Source organism: Melozone crissalis, unplaced genomic scaffold (genome assembly GCF_028551555.1).
Source record: "Melozone crissalis strain CALT ecotype California unplaced genomic scaffold, PUWL_Pcris_2 ptg000012l_1, whole genome shotgun sequence".
In the NCBI taxonomy this organism is placed as follows: domain Eukaryota; kingdom Metazoa; phylum Chordata; class Aves; order Passeriformes; family Passerellidae; genus Melozone; species Melozone crissalis.
This window is the reverse complement of record NW_026535790.1, coordinates 14,876,682-14,892,457: the sequence shown is the minus strand read 5'-3', so window position 1 is coordinate 14,892,457 and position 15,776 is coordinate 14,876,682. Positions and strand designations below refer to the sequence as shown.

General features: G+C 47.7%; 1 protein-coding gene across 1 annotated transcript in view; it reads right to left on the bottom strand.

Moving 5' to 3' along the window:
- The window catches only part of LMF1 (lipase maturation factor 1), a 134,981-nt gene that overhangs the window by 43,233 nt on the left and 75,972 nt on the right, over positions 1–15,776 (bottom strand). The gene's annotated exons all lie outside the window — the stretch shown is intronic.

Here is a 15,776-nt window from a genome sequence, read left to right as displayed (position 1 = left end):
ATATTATTCTTTTGTCAGCCTGAAATTTTTTGACACTGGGAGATTTTTCTGTCCAGGACAAGAAAATGGCAAATTTTTCAAAGGGAACAACCCCAAATTCTGATATGTTAATAAAAGCCACCCTAAGAAATCCCACAACTGGAGCAAAAAATAAATGAGAATTTATCTTAACGTATCTGACAGGCTCAAACTCCCTGGTATTGTTTTAAAACTTCAACAACAACAACAACAAAAGAGAGAGGTCGAAAACACAAATGATAATTGAAGGAGACACAACACATCTTTAAATTATTTGTAGTTAAATCCAAAATACAAACAAAACAGGGCAAATCCTGCAGGATGCATGGCAGCCAAGCACGCTCCCGCTGCCAAATCCCACAACTATTGTAATTCCTTATTAGCAAAGCTGGGATTAATAAAGCCTGGCCTGGGCTGGAGGCCCCTGAGGACAGGAGACCGCATCCTTCCTTCCCGGATGGAGCCGGGCCGGGGTCAGGGAGCTCTGCCAGGGCCTCTCCGGCCAAACTGGGGGGTCAGGGCAGCCCCAGGGGGGGCAGGGCAGCCCCAGGTGTCCCCAGGGTCCCTCCCCTCCACCAGGACCTGCTTCCACTTAATCCCTGATGGGCTCCTCCAGCATTCCCAGCGAGGCTCCCAAAGGGATTTTTCTGATCCCAGATTGCTGGGAAATGGTTTTGGCCTTCCAAACAGGCAGGTTGCTCCTTGGCTCTTTTATATTAATATTAATACTAATATGAATGTTAATGTTAATATTAATATTAATAATAATAATAATAATAATGTTCCTTGGCTCGTTAAATAATAATAATGATAATAATAACAACAACTATAATATCATTATTGTTATTATTCTTATTATAATATTATTAATCTATTATTATAATCACAATAATAAACTTATTATCATCATCATCCCCACAATTAGTATCACATTACCACAATTTATTATTGTCATAATTATTACCACAATAATGATGATCATTATTAATTATTTATTATAATTATAAATATTAAATAGTAATAATGACTCTTTTTATTATTTTAATCTGCATTATTCTTATTGTTTTTATTCTTATTATATTATTAATTTATTATTTTAATCACAATTATAAACTTATTACTATCATTACCACAATTAGTATCACATCACCCCAATTTATTATTATCGTCATTATTACCACAAAAATAATCATTATTACTTATTTATTATAATAATAAATATTAAACAGTAATTTTTTTAAAATTTTCATCCACATTAGTCTTATTGTTATCATTCTTATTATAATATTAATTTATGATTATAATCACAATTATAAACTTATTATCATCATCACCACATTTAGGATCACATTACCACAATTTATTATTACTGTCATTATTACCACAATAATAGCGATCATTATTAATATTTATTATAATTAGAAATGGTTAATACTAATACTAATACTAATACTAATACTAATAATTGTTGTTGTTGTTGTTGTTGTTGTTGTTGTTGTTATGATCATTATTATTATTTTTAAGTGCTTTAACCAACCCTGGTGCAGCTGAGGCACCGATCCAACAGGCTGGAAAGTTTGGCACTCATGGATGAGGATCAGTGAGAGGAGGCAGGGTTACCAATGTCACACCTACTTATAATTGTAATTAATACATTAATGTGCATTGTTCCCACTTGTTGTTTGAGCTGAGACTGGAGATTTTGCCATCTCAAGTTGTTTAAGGGCAGGAAGAGAAAACTCCAGCCTCGAATCCCACTGCAGTGGAAGTTCCAGGCCAGGCTGGAGGGTGTGAGGGTGGGCAGGCCCTGGCACAGATTCCCAGAGCAGCTGTGGCTGCCCCTGGATCCTTGGAATTGTCCCTGGATGGGGTTTGGGACACCCTGGCACAGTGAAGGTGTCCCTGCCATGGCAGGGGTGGGATGGGATGAACTTTCAGCTCCTTTCCAGCCCAACCCAGTGTGGGATTTGAGGATCAAGCACAGCCCAGTGACAGCACAGTGATTCACACGTCCCAGAAATCCTTTAAGAGCTGCTGGGGGAGGAGATGAGTGTGTGTGTGTTCCTGCAATGCCTTCCAGATGCTGCGCAGCACAGGTTCCCCAGGAAGGGAGCTGAGTGTCCTTGGGATGGGGCAGGGGGGCAGGAGCAGCCTGGGAATCACCAGGAGCTTGGATGCTGGAAAAGTTCCTGGATTTGTTTTGTGCCCGAGCCCATCAGAGGCACCCACAGCTGGGGAAAGCACCCTTCTTTTGTCAGCCTGACATTTTTTGACACTGGGAGATTTTTCCATCCAGGCAAATTTTTCAAAGGGAACAACCCCAAATTCTGATATGTAAATAAGAAATCCCTAAGAAATCCCACAACTGGAGAAATCTTCCTTTGGAGAGGGAATTTGCCCCACACCTGCTGTTCCAGAGAAATGCTAATCCCATGGGGACATCCCAGTGGTCTTGGTGTCAGAGAGGATGGAAAAGCTTTCCAGGCTCTCTTGTTCCTGGGATTTGGAGCTTTGCACTTTGCTTTGTGGCTGTGCTGTGAGGAAATTATGGAACCCCAGAATGGTTTGGCTTGGAAAGGACCTGGAGGATTGTTTAATTTCCATCCCCTTCCACAATCCCAGGCTGCATCCAGCCTGGCCTTGGGCACTGCCAGGGATCTAGGGGCAGCCACAGCTTCTCTGAGCACCCTGTGCCAGGGCCTCCCATCCTCCCAGGAAAGGATTTTATCCCAATATTCCACCTTATTCCATCTTCCATCATAAACCCGCTCTTTTTCAGTTTGAGGCCATTCCCCCATGTCCCATCACCCCAGTGCATGATGAAAATTCCCTCTCCATCTCTTTATCCTAGGAGCAGCTGGGAGTTCTCCTGCACCCAGAACTGTGCTTTCCTGACACAAAGCCATGGGAATTGCAGCTCCAGGGCAGATGGAACTCAGCAAACCCAAGGTGGATGCACACTGAGAGGGAGCAGAGCCCTGGGCCTGGAGCAGCCCCGTTTCTGGGCACCTCTGTGAGACTGAAAATGATAAATTTTTAAATTATAAAATTATTATTATTTAAAATTAATAATTTTTAAATTATTAAATTATAAGTTTTTAAATTATAAAAAAAACAATTAGCAAACGCTGGCTTTGTCTGTCAGCACAACATCATAACCCTGGTGCCTCCCTCTCCCCCCCAGCAGCCGGGGAGGAACGGCTGCTGCAAACGCCTTTGGAAATGGGAGCAGGAAAATGAATCCTGTAATTCACAGGGCAGATTTGTAAGGTGTGAGTGCTGCTGCAGGAATTCTGGGTCGCCAGCTTGGGCCTGTTCCCTGCCTTGGATCGAGCAACTTTTATGAGGGCTGGTAACAGAGTCTAAAAATACGCACAATAAACTGGTTTTTTTTTCTCCCTACGGGGTCTATGGTTTAATTATGTTCTTAGTGAGAACCATTAAAGTGCTAAGTACCTGAAGACTCCTAATTTACTAAACTGCACCCCACTAAAAGCCAACAGAAGGCCATTATACAGAGGAGTGAAGGCTCTTCTTGGGGGTTGTGAATGCCCATGGTCCCTCCTCCCAGCCCCCGTTACTGCCACAGCTTCCCAGAAACTCCAAGGGAGGATTTAATCCCGGCCTTGGAGAGCCCAGCCCAGCCCAGCCCAGCCTGGGGAAAGCTCGAGGCTCTCCTACAGGGAAACAAATCCCACATTGTCCTCAAACAACCCAGTGCTCAGACAGGGCTGGGACTGGGCAGACTGGGACAGGGGAAGGTGTCCCAGCCCATGGGATGGGATGGGCTTTAAGGTCCTTCCAACCCAAACCTGCCTGGGATTCTTTACTGGGCTCACAGCACTGCTGCCATGCAAGGAGCTGAGCAGAGGAGTGTGGAGAAAAGGAATCAGGGGATCATGGAATGGTTTAGGTTGGGAAAGGCCTCTAAGATCAACAAATCCAACCAAGTGCACTTCATGGCAGAGAAATCCTGAAGAACAGAAGGAAAGAGAGTAACAGCAAATAGGAATAAATAATGAGAAAGAAACAACTGTTTGGTCAAAAGAAGCAAAATTCCAGAATGAGCTGGGCTGGAAGGGACCTGAAATCTCATCCAGTGCTACCCCCTGCCATGGGCAGGAACACTTTCCACTATCCCAGACTAATCCAAGCCTGGCCTTGGGCACTTCCAGGGATCCAGGGGCAGCCAGAGCTTCTCTGGGCACCCTGTGCCTGTGTCCCACCATCCCCACAGGGAACAATTCCTCCCCAGTATCCCACCCAACCCTTCCCCCTGGCAGTCTGAAGCCATTCCTTGTCCTGTGGAATGATGGACTATCCTCCCCGCTGACCCCACCGAGGTACAGTGAACACGTCAGGAGCAGCTCTGCAACCTCCCACAGCCAGGAGAGAGGGAAGGCCTTTGGCACAGCCAGCCGAGCGTGAGGAGCAGCAGTGCTCTGGAAAAGCAGCCCGAGAGCTTTATTAAATGCTTTCTGGAGAGCTGTGGAAGATCCAGATGAACTGCAAAGCTCGGCTCTCCAGCTTCCCAAGCACTCAGGCATGAACTCATCTCCTCGGCTTCAAAGCAACAGCCCTCGCTTCTCTTGTGCTTTGGACCAAAAAATAAAAAAGATTCTCCGTCGTGGAGCCTAATTGGATCAGTGTGGTCCAACAGGCTGCTCCCTGCCAGTCCATCCTGCCTCAGATGCTGACCTGGCTCCTCAGGCATCTGCAGATCAAAGCTCCACGCTCCCAGGGCTGGTGGGAACGTCTCCCCAGCCCCGTGCCAGGAGGCAGAGAGAGGAGAGGAGAGCAGGGAGGTCACTCCCAGCTGCTAGGAAGTGTGGGCAGATGAGGGTCCTGCCTCAAGTCAGCCTGTCTCAGGTTCTGCAGCATCCAGGGATTCCTAAAAACCACCCTGCTTGGAGCAGGGGGAGATCCCGGAGCTTCCTCACTGTGGAAAGGCTCCACTGGAGCAGAGACCTTGAGTGATGAGCAGCAGAGGGATTTTGCACAAGGATTCTCATGTTGGGAAGGAAACGGAGCAGGGAACTGCTCAGGCTGGGTTTAAACCCAGCAGCACCTTGTGCTGGGTATATTTATCTGTACACTCATAGATCCACGTCCATGCTACTGAAATACTCCTGACAGCTAAGCGGTTAAAAATAGCCCCTTCAAAACTTTCCAGTTATTAATAAGATTCCAATCCAAATAAAATCAGAAGGGAAAGAAAGAAAAAAAAAAAAAAGGAAAAAGCTGGATCTGGCTTGAAATGCACACTGCTGTGACATCCAGTGGGTCACAAGGGGTCGGCTCTTCAGCAGCGCAATATCAAAATAATCAAGGCTCGATAAAGTAATAAAAAGAGAAGTTGCCTGTAGGTTCTTGCTGGGCAGAGCTCTGCTCGCCCAGTCAATAGGAATATTCAGTCCATAGAAAAACAGACTGGAATCTGCCTGTTTAAGACAGCAGAGCAAGCCAAGGAGATGTGTGTTTGACACGGTGCCAGCACGGCCATAAAATGTTGGCAATTTAGTAGAGACGTGGTGCCGCGCCACTCTCCCAAAGGACCTAAATAAACTTCAGATGGAGAACATATATTTTTACTTTTTATATATATAAAAATCTGCTGGTTCATTTTTAACTCCTTTCCCCAGCCAGCCCGTGCTCGGGGGTTTTTCAGAGCTCCAGCAGGTCCCCGCTCCTCCCGGCCGAGCCAAGGAAAAGTTAAAAGCCTCAAAAATCCCAGCAGTGCTTCACGTCTGGAGGCTGGGTTTCTGAGGGAATGGTGGCTGCAGCTGCCAGAGGGGAAAGGGGGCTTGGGGAGAAGATTCTGCTCTGCAATTTCAAGCCTCAGCACTGTAAAATATCCCGGGGAATTTGTTGTTTTCCTGTTGACAACGCTGTAAAGTTGCGGGTGGGGGTGAAACCTCCCTGCCTCGTTCAGTTCTGGTCAGGGTGAATCACCCCAGGAGGATCTGGGGGACCCTGAATGGTGGGGCTGGAATCCCAACCACCTGGGTGGGGGCAGAAGGCTCCTTTCTGTTTGCTTTTCCAGCCTGCACCCAGCTCCTGGTCTGAGCCTTCCCCCTCCAGGAACAGAGCCCACATTTCCAGGGCCCACAGCATCCCTGTTTATTGACACTGCTCCTCCATAACATGCTCCGAGCTGCTCCCGGAATATCCACTTAATTGGGGATGGATTGCAGATTCACCTATTTATTCTGGACATTCTTGGAGAGGTCCTGAGCTAAAATTACACAAGGAACCACTGAGCTGTTGAGGCTATTTATTTGTTCAAAAACCCGTTCAAATAGCTGGCGGGGCCTGGGGCAGACATTTGGGCTCTGGTGGGGCCAGCAGGAGCTGGTGGAACCAGCTGTGGCTCCTTTGGGGTTTGTCAAGAGCAGCAGAGATGGGGCAAGTTGGATTTAGGGAGTGGGACAGGCTGGAACGTCCATCCATAAGAATCAGAGAGTGGGAAGAACCTCCAAAATGGTCAAGTCCAACATTTGACCCAACACCACCATATCGTGGAGAAAAAACAAGATTTAAGGGAAACGCAAGAAGGCTCTGTCCCAAAGGCAAGGGGGGAGCTGAAATCCCTCTCCAGGTTTGCTGTTTCCATCAGATGGTGCTGTTCTGTCTCACACTCCAGGATTTTCCAACTCAGGTCCCTGGCCTGGAGCTCCCTTTCCCCACGGATCACTCACCAATATTTTAAATTGCCATTTAAGAGCATATTGCAAATGTGATCCTTTAATTGGTCACTGTTATGACTCTCTATTAGAGAAGACAAGTTTTTCCACACAAGGTAAGCCCTGAAAATGTTTAAAAACAACCCAGAGCTGATGTATTTATTATGCATTTCTCCATATATAAATAATTCCATGAAAAGGGGACGTAGTGAGTGGAAACTCCATTTAAAATGTGATCCCAGATGGTGGCAAAGCTCTAAAATTGCAAGGCAACATGTAAAGAAAGATTAACGACCTCAAACAGGCCCAAATTTATGAGGTGAAAGCCCCTGTAATCCTGGAGAAAAATGATACCAAACCTTCGACCAGACAGCCAGAAAATACCTCTGCTTACTCCATGTGCCCTCTGCCATTTTACATTTTCCTTTAATGCTCATTATTTGGGGTTCAGTTGGTGTTTTCTCCTGCAGGCCAGAGGTTTTGCTTGGGTTCATGAGCACGGTGAGGGACTTGCCAGCTCCCACCAGGCCCCACTGATAAATCAAGGAACAGGAAAGTGATGGGAATGAGCAGTGGAAAGGAGGAAAAATGGAGCCAGGACACCCCAACAAGCCTTGAGCATCCCTGCAAAACCCAGAGCTCCCTCATGGAGTGGAATGAGGGGACAGAGCTTAACAATTCCAACACTAACCCCTTGTTGTGCCCAAGTGGGAAACGTTCCTAAGGGAAGGAGGTCAACATTTCTTCCCAACGAACGTGGGTCACCCCAGGCCAGCAGCATCTTCTGTGCTCTGAACTCCACCAGGAGCAGACTGCCTGGCACAGCCCATTGCCCTGGGCACCTCCAGCATCCCCTGACCATGCTCCTGCTCAACCCCCTGGCCATTCCCACCTCAGCAAGGTCACCTGGGCTATTTTACTATAACATTTTCCAAGGATTTTCCAACTTTTTCCACAGAGTTCCTTGCACGCTCTGATGCCTTGAAGGGCAAACCTATGGCTTTGGAGAGTGGAAGAACATCTTCCTGAACATCTTTCTGAACATCATTCTGAACATCTTCCTGAAAACATCTTTCTGGACATCTTCCTGAACATCTTTCCAATGGCTTCACTCAGAGGACCCAGAGCTTTACCCTTCCACTCACAACCCCAAAACCACCCCACGGCTGCTCTCCCACAGCCCCTCATTCCCTCATTTTTTTTCCCCTTTAAAATGCCCAGTGCTAAACCCAGGCCCAGACTCCTTCAGAGGGTTTTTTTTTTTGGTGTGTGCTCACAAACACGAGCTCAGCACCAGGCCAAAGAACACACGGAGCCCCGGCTCGTGCCTGTGTTTGGATTAGGCCGCTCCGTGGCCTGGACGTTTACAGTCGGGTTGGGGATTTTTTTTTTCTTCCCCCCTCTCCACAACTCGAGACAAACAGTGAGAGCTTTCATAAAATGTGCTCACAAAGGGTAAATTGTGCCATGAGGAGCCGACTACCTGGTTGGTCACTGGAATTCTCCGAACTGGAACGCCACCGCGCTCCGAGCCAAAGCCAGCGCCGGCGGCGGGAGGGGGAACTCGTTTAACTCTGCCACTGCCCAGGAGACAGAGCACACCCAGCACAGAACTGCACAATCAGCCAGCTTTAGACACCTCTGAGACCATCGAGTCCATGGCCACCATTAATCCATGTCCCCATGTGTCACATCCACATGGATTTAAATCCAGAGCTGGCTCCACAGGAACCATCGTGCCTGATCCAGCTCTGAACCTCTCGTCCATCCAAGAGCATTTCTAGAGCAGGATGGGATAAGAATAAGACAAGAGGAAAATCCAGGTTGCTGTCCCAAAGATGCAGCCAGAAGCTGGGAAGAGTTTGTTTCTGTTTTAGGCTTTCTCCTGAGTAACAAAGGATGGAGCCGGGAAGAATTTAGGACAAGCAAAACAAGGCACAAGAAAACTCTTGGCCATGAGGAGCTGATCCCCAAACTCTGTTGGGTGAATCCAGCAGCCATTTCTGCTCCTCCTCAGCAAAGAACAAGGGCCTGGAGTGGCAGGACAAGGGAGAACAGCTTCAAACTGAAAGAAGGGAGAATTAAATTGGAGATTAAGGAGAAATCCTTCCCTGTGAGGGTGGGGAGGCCCTGGCACAGGGTGCCCAGAGAAGCTGTGGCTACCTCTGGATCCCTGGAAGTGTCCAAGGCCAGATTGGATGGGGCTTGGAGCAACCTGGGATAGTGGAAGGTGTTGGGGTTGGAACTGGATGGGTTTTAAGATCCTTCCCGACCCTAACCCAAGTGATTGTGTGATTCCACGAGCTGCACCTCTCCAGCAGTGACAAAGGCACTGCATCTCCTCCTGTGGCCATCATTCCAACAATCCTCTTTTAAACAATTCAGGGGTTAAATTAGTGACTTCTTACAAAAACATAACAATACTGCAGGACATAATACACACAATGATATAAAACTAAATCCTACTAATGTTAGGAAACAGGCTCCGGCATCTTTGGACTCCTGAACACAAAACCACGCTTGTTAGAAATATCCTCGTCCCGCTCAAGGCCTTCCTTGGGTAAAACCAATAATTAACTACATTTTAAAGGACACAGTTTCAGGGAAGTTCTCCAGCACACCCTTAATAACTCCAGTGGTTTCCCTTCTGACACAAAAACGTGACGGATTTCAAGCAGCACGTGCCAGAGTTGTGCTGCTATCCAGGAGGGAAGAAGCCTCTCCTAGCAGCACCAAAGTCCAAATCCTCTTGCCTCGAGCTCTGGCAAGTTCTGCCCTTGTGTAATCGCTTGTTTTGTAAGTGTTGCTTTTCTTATAAAAAGAAATCAAGAAATTCTCCAGGCAGATAAATTCCACCCAATAAATGTGTCGCTCCTCTATCCCCATGGACATAATAATGCCCTCACTCTTGTCCCAACTTGGAGCGCTCACAAATCACCATTATAAATAAATCTGCCAATCTAAGGCAAGCAGCTCATTTTTAATAAAGCCTTTTACCTCCTTTCCTAATGCCAGACAAGATCCTGGAGCAGCTCAGTGCCCGAGGGATGGCAGTTTCCATCCTCTGTGCCAGCCCATCCTGATGCTGCCATGGGGCTCCTACCCTGTGTTATCCTGGGACAGGTTTGGGGCTGGATTTCTCCATCCTGCTGCTGTAATAATAGGGCTGATGCCTTGTCTTTATCTGGAATCAGTTTTGAGCTGGGTTTCTACATTCCAGTGCTGCTGTGGGGTTCACGTCCTCTGTTTACCTGGGATGTGTTTTGGGCTGGATTTCTTGGTCCTGGTGCCACCCTGGGGTTGTGCCTTGTATTTTTCTGGGATATATTTGGGGCTGGATTTCTCAGTCCCAATGTCACTGTGGGGTTTGTGCCTTGTCTTTTCCCAGGATCAGTTTTGGGCTGGATTTCTTCATCCCGGTGCTGCCATGGGACTTATGTCCTCAGTTTACCTGGGATATATTTGGGGCTGTATTTCTCCATCCCAGCGCTGTCACAGGGCTGGTTTGTGCCTTGTTTTCCTGGGATATGTTTGGGGCTGGATTTCTTGGTGCCGCTGTTGCTGCGAGTCTCGCACCCTGCGTTTCCTGGCACAGCTTTTGGGCTGCATTTCTCAGTCCTGGTGCCACCCTGGGGCTCATGCCCTGTGTTTACCCAGGCTGTGTTTTGGGCTGGACTTCTCCCACCTCCCACCACCCCTGGGAGCAGGTCCCAAACACTGCTCCCATTGATGCTGCGGGGCCGGGGCGATGCCGGGGCGGGTTTGGGGGGGGGTTTGCTGCCGAAATTCGGTTCTGGCTGGGTGTTTAATATTCCCCATCATGCTGGGCTGTTTCTGCTCGCTGCTGCCTGTCAGTTAAGCCCGGGGATGTTTATTTTAACGGCCACTTGTGGTCAAGGCTGGTGCCAGTTGTACGGCATCGGTTACGCAGATTTAGCGCTGGGGACTCGGCCCCCGGCTCCCCGAGCACGGAAGGCAGCCAGGGCTGCCCGGCCTAATGTGAAACAACTGAACTCTTCCAGCAGTCCCTGCTCCACATTTAACCCTTGCTGAGCAGGAGCTGGCTGATTCCACAGCTCAGCCTTCCCACATCGTCCCGTATCCTGGCCCTTGTCCCATCTGCTGCTTCCCAAACTGCCCCAGCAGCAAAACGTCTCGGGGTGATGATCTGAGAGCACCAGGAGGAGCAGGGAATGTCCTCCCTTGTTTAAGGAAGCAGTATTTAGGGGAAGGAGAGGATTTTTATGGATTTATCATTACTCCAAGCACACAATACACTACTAGGGATGATCACAAAATAATTGAATTAATTGGGAAAGCTCTCCAAGATCATCGAGTCCAAGCAGTGACCGATCAGCACCTGATCAACCAGACCAGAGCTCTGAGTGCTAAAGGATGCTCCACATCCCTGCCTGGTGGGCTGATCTGTGCTGGGGGCACAAAGCCAGGCCAGCCCAGCTCCCTGACAGGAGCCTGGCCTTGGCACTGCCCCCTCCCCAACCCCAACCCTGCGCAGAGCAATCGAGCCCCTGCTGCTGCACCAGAGCTGGGCCAGGCTCTAACGTGCAATAACCCGGGGCCCGCAGCAGAACTGTGCATCATTTCTGATCTCCTGGACGGGCTCCAAGATGCTAATCAGCCCCAGATTAAGTCATCAAGCAAACTGATGAGCAATCACATTCTGTCAGTGCAGCTGCACGGCATTACCCGGCAGATCCGAGGGAAGGGGGCAGGAGGGCTTGGAGGGGCTGGGCTGAGCTGCCACGGCTCCTGGCCCTATTTCTGCTCCCAAAATCTGCCAAAATCACGCCAAGGTGATCAATGTGGCCGTGCCCAGCCTGACCTGGTGGCACAATGCTGCTCCCATAGCATCCCAGGGTTTTCCTGGATCAGCTCTGTTTTCCATAGAGAAACCCTGTGGAAGTGCTTGAACTGGACCATCAAAGACGCTGCTAATGAGGGACAATAATTAACAGAAACCTGTTAATGGTGAAGCACATGGAAAATTGATGCTCAAATCCCAACTCCATTTGGTGGAATCTGTGAAGAGATTCCAGGCTTGCTCCCAACATAACCCCACTGGGTTTGCAGAGTTCTCGCCCAGAGAGAGCTTCTTCCTAAAACCTGCCCAGGAAATAAATCAAAACAGGAGGAGAAGCAGCCTGAATGTCCAGTAAAGAGATGCAAAAAACCTCTGGAAGTATCAGTATAAAATACTAATTCTGAATTTTTCTACTCTAAAAGCAAACCTGATAAAAATAGATAAATGCTGGCAGTATTATTAAGAGAAGGATTTCTATGCATATTTTAACACTGCTTGAGAAGAAATGAATTAACTGGAGTTGCTATCAGGGAATTGACTCTTTTTACAGATCTTGGACATGGATACACAGCACCACAGCTCCAGCCATCCCTTCCCTGTGGTTTTATCATCACTTTTTTTGGCTCCATTGGGAGCTCCCCTCCCAGGATGATTACCTGGAAAGTCACAGAATCCCTGGAAGGGTCAGGCTGAAGGACCCACATTGGGAATCTTCTTCCACCTCCCTGCTCAAGCAGGGTCATCCCAGAGCACTGGATTGTGCCCAGACAGCTCTGGAATATCTCCAGTGAGGGAGATTCCACAACCGCTCTGCAGGCACACAGGGAAGGGGAATAATGACATTTAAACCAGGACAATGACCCACAGCCTCTAAAAATAAAAATTAAAAATAAAAAATAATTTTAAAAATAAAAAAGAAAGAAAAGAGAAGAAACTCTGCCTTTCAGGGCAGGTGATGGAGATGAAACCAGGACACAACGTCAGACCCTTCATAGTAAAACCCTGGGAATAGCAAGGCCAAGCTGCACCGTGTTAAAATTCAAGGCTAATTTAAAATCTTGTTCCTTAGTGCAAAAGCTGGAAAGACGCCCAAGCAGAGGGAGGAGGGAAAAAATAATAACCAAGCCAATTGTATATTTCTCCTAGAAATTCCATGTCAGGAGGTACCTCAGGACTGCACCCGCGGGCTCCAATTTCAATAAATCAACACAGCGTGCGGGGCAACGGTAGCACAAAGTCCTGCTCTCCCTGCAGCAGCCAGCCAGGTAAAATCACCAGGAACAAAATGCCCATTCTTCCTGCTCCTTGGCAAGGGGACAAATTACTTTCTGCACCTCTCTGTGCTGAAGGAGTGGTTATTAAATGCAGTTGGGGCTGCCTCTGCAGCTGAAACCCGGGGCGGAGCGGAGCGAGCGCCGCCGGCCGCGAGGGATCCAGGGAGCAGCGAGGGATGAGGCCACCCCTGTGTGCATCCCTGCCCATCCATGGTTTAAATGGTTCAGATTTGGGGTCAGCATGGAGCTGGGCTATGGGTTTTGGTGATAATTTATGGATTATCCTGATGGTTGCAGCCTGGCTGGGACAGAGCAAACGGGGAGGTGACAGGAGCTCTGAGCTCCCTGCTCATCCCAAATGTGTCTGCACACAAAGGATCCTGGTGGCTTTGGTTGAACAGCAGCTTGCCCATGTCTGGGACACAGTTATGTGAGAACTGTGAAAATTGCAAGGAAAGGAGGGATCAGAAAGAGTTATGGGAGGGAAGGAGAAAAAAATGAAGGGCTGGCCCTAAACCACAACATTAAATCAGTAATTTGAAGAGGAGTGTCTCCATATCTTGATTCACCACCACCACTGTCCTCCCATAAGGACATTTCACACCATTTCTACTACAAATCATTTCACATTTCCTTTACAATCATGATTACCTCCATCACTTTGTTACTGGATGGGACCAGAAGCTCCAACTCCAGACATTATCCCAAAGGATAATGGGAAAAGCCAGGGGTTGGAGCACTGCTACCTCAGTGCTGAGAAGGAGACAGTTGGTAGGAACAAACAAAAAAGTACATAGATATTTCTATAAGAGATTTACCTTTTTTTACCCCTGAATTTTGAATTTTCACCAAGTCTCCCAGCACGTGGGATTTTGGAAAGTTCTTATTGAAAGAAATGGGATTTATTCCAGTCACAACCAGCATGTCCAAGCAGTCACTGGGTCCAACCCCTCCTGGAAGCCACATGCCAGTGGGAGATGTCCCACAGCCTGAGTGCTCCAGAAACGCAGCAGGGAAAAGTAAAGCCCTCAGGATCCAACAATTCCATAAAAAACCAGTCAGCCCAAATATAGCCACGGGCTCATCCTTCAGGAAACAACTGCATGTGGCACTCAGTGCCCTGCTTGGTGACAAGCTGATGCTCCACACTCCAAAGGTTGGATTGATGACCTTGGATTCTGGGATTCAGTGATTTTGGGAAGCAACAGAATTCAATTCATAAGAAATTTGGGGTTTCTGTGCAGACACAAACTCTCCCTGGATAACTCCTCAGCTGTTTTGTTGGGATTTAAATTCCATCTTCAGCTTGCCACGTAAAACACCTCAGAGATTTTGTGCCCTCCATAAAATATTCCAAAAAGCAGCTTCTCTCCCACACAAAGTGCACCCCAACCCCTGCTAGAACCTCTCCATTAGTGATTAACTTATTTCCAAGTCCATGCATTAATTAAAATAAAATTAACACACCGGGAAATAAAACTCCTGAACAGAGCTGGCCATTAAAACATGTTTAGTTCAGCACAGCCAGCAATTTCCTCCTATATTTAGGGAAAAAATAGTTATGGGGCTGACCATTGCTTCGTGTTAATAACAACATTCCCAGATTTGGCCTTTTCTCCTGAATTTACCCTAAACCAAGATAAATACAGAACGAAATGACAAATTTGGGAAGCCCCTTGGGGTTGGATGGGCAGGAGAGTCTGTGGCTTCTCCCTGGATGGAGGAGCCAGGGCAGAAAACCATGGAGAGGGATAATTTTAATGGGATTTAAGAACTGGGACCAGCTTATCTGCCTGAAGTGCAGATCTCAGGAATGCCACCCAGAGCTGATGGAGCAGTCATTTTTTCCCAAAACAAGGAACATTGGGAATGCTGGCATGAGGGGCTGCTGGAGAGCAAGGCCAAAGGCAGAGAACCCCTCCTTGCTTTGCCCAACAGCAATTCTGAACTTCATCCCTCATGGCTTCACCCTAAAACCACAGCTCACGTGGAAAACAGCAGCTGATGAAGGGGAGGAGGAATTGCTGCAAGGAATTCAGGAGAAGTTGCCATGGTCAGTGGAGAGGGAAGTGCCCAGAGCGTGGAATCTACTGGTTTGTGATCAATGAAAAATACCCCACAATGATTCTGTCACATTACACCAAAACACCTTTTTCTAATATCAGTAGTGGAAAACTTTTGACCATAAGTTTTAGGCTGAAATCCTAAAAAATCATCACAGTGAACACCGAATTCTAAAAAGTAACAACTTGGATGATTTTAAAAATATTTTTAAACAAAACCTTCCTGCTATGTTTTACCCAGGAACTCCCAAAAAGAGAGAGAATTCCTCATGAATAAAACAGTGTACAAATATTGATAATTCCCTCCCAGCCAGCAGTGGAAGGGTTAACCCTGGGAACACTGGAGCTTTATGGTGTGCACGGCCCAGAATGAGCTCCCAGCCCAAAATGAAACACTGCCAAAGCTGTCCTGCATTAAGGGCACTGGAACTCCATAATAATTTATGAACTGGACTCCGGTTTTTTACACCCCTGCAAACAATGGCGAGCCAGGAGGTCTGAGGAAGCCGAGGGTTAAAGGTGATTTTGTAGTACCTGAATTCCCTTCAATAACTCAACACATGACCATTAGCCTGCTTTATCTGCCTCTATTAGGAAGAGCTGATGAAAACTTTTAATCTGCTTCCCAACGGCTCCAAGCACTGGGGGGACAGGAGATTGTTTAGTTGGGAGCACGGGGATATAAAAATAAAATTAAAATACACGTGGGGAGTGGGGCTGGCCTGGCCTAGGCCAGGGATGGGTGGGATATCAAGGAGGAATTCCTCATTGGCAGGGTGGGCAGGCCCTGGCACAGGTGCCCAGAGCAGCTGGGGCTGCCCCTGGATCCCTGCAGTGTCCAAGGCTTGGAGCACCTGGGACAGTGGAAGGTGTCCCTGCCCAGCACTGGATGATCCCTAAATTCCCTTCCAACCCA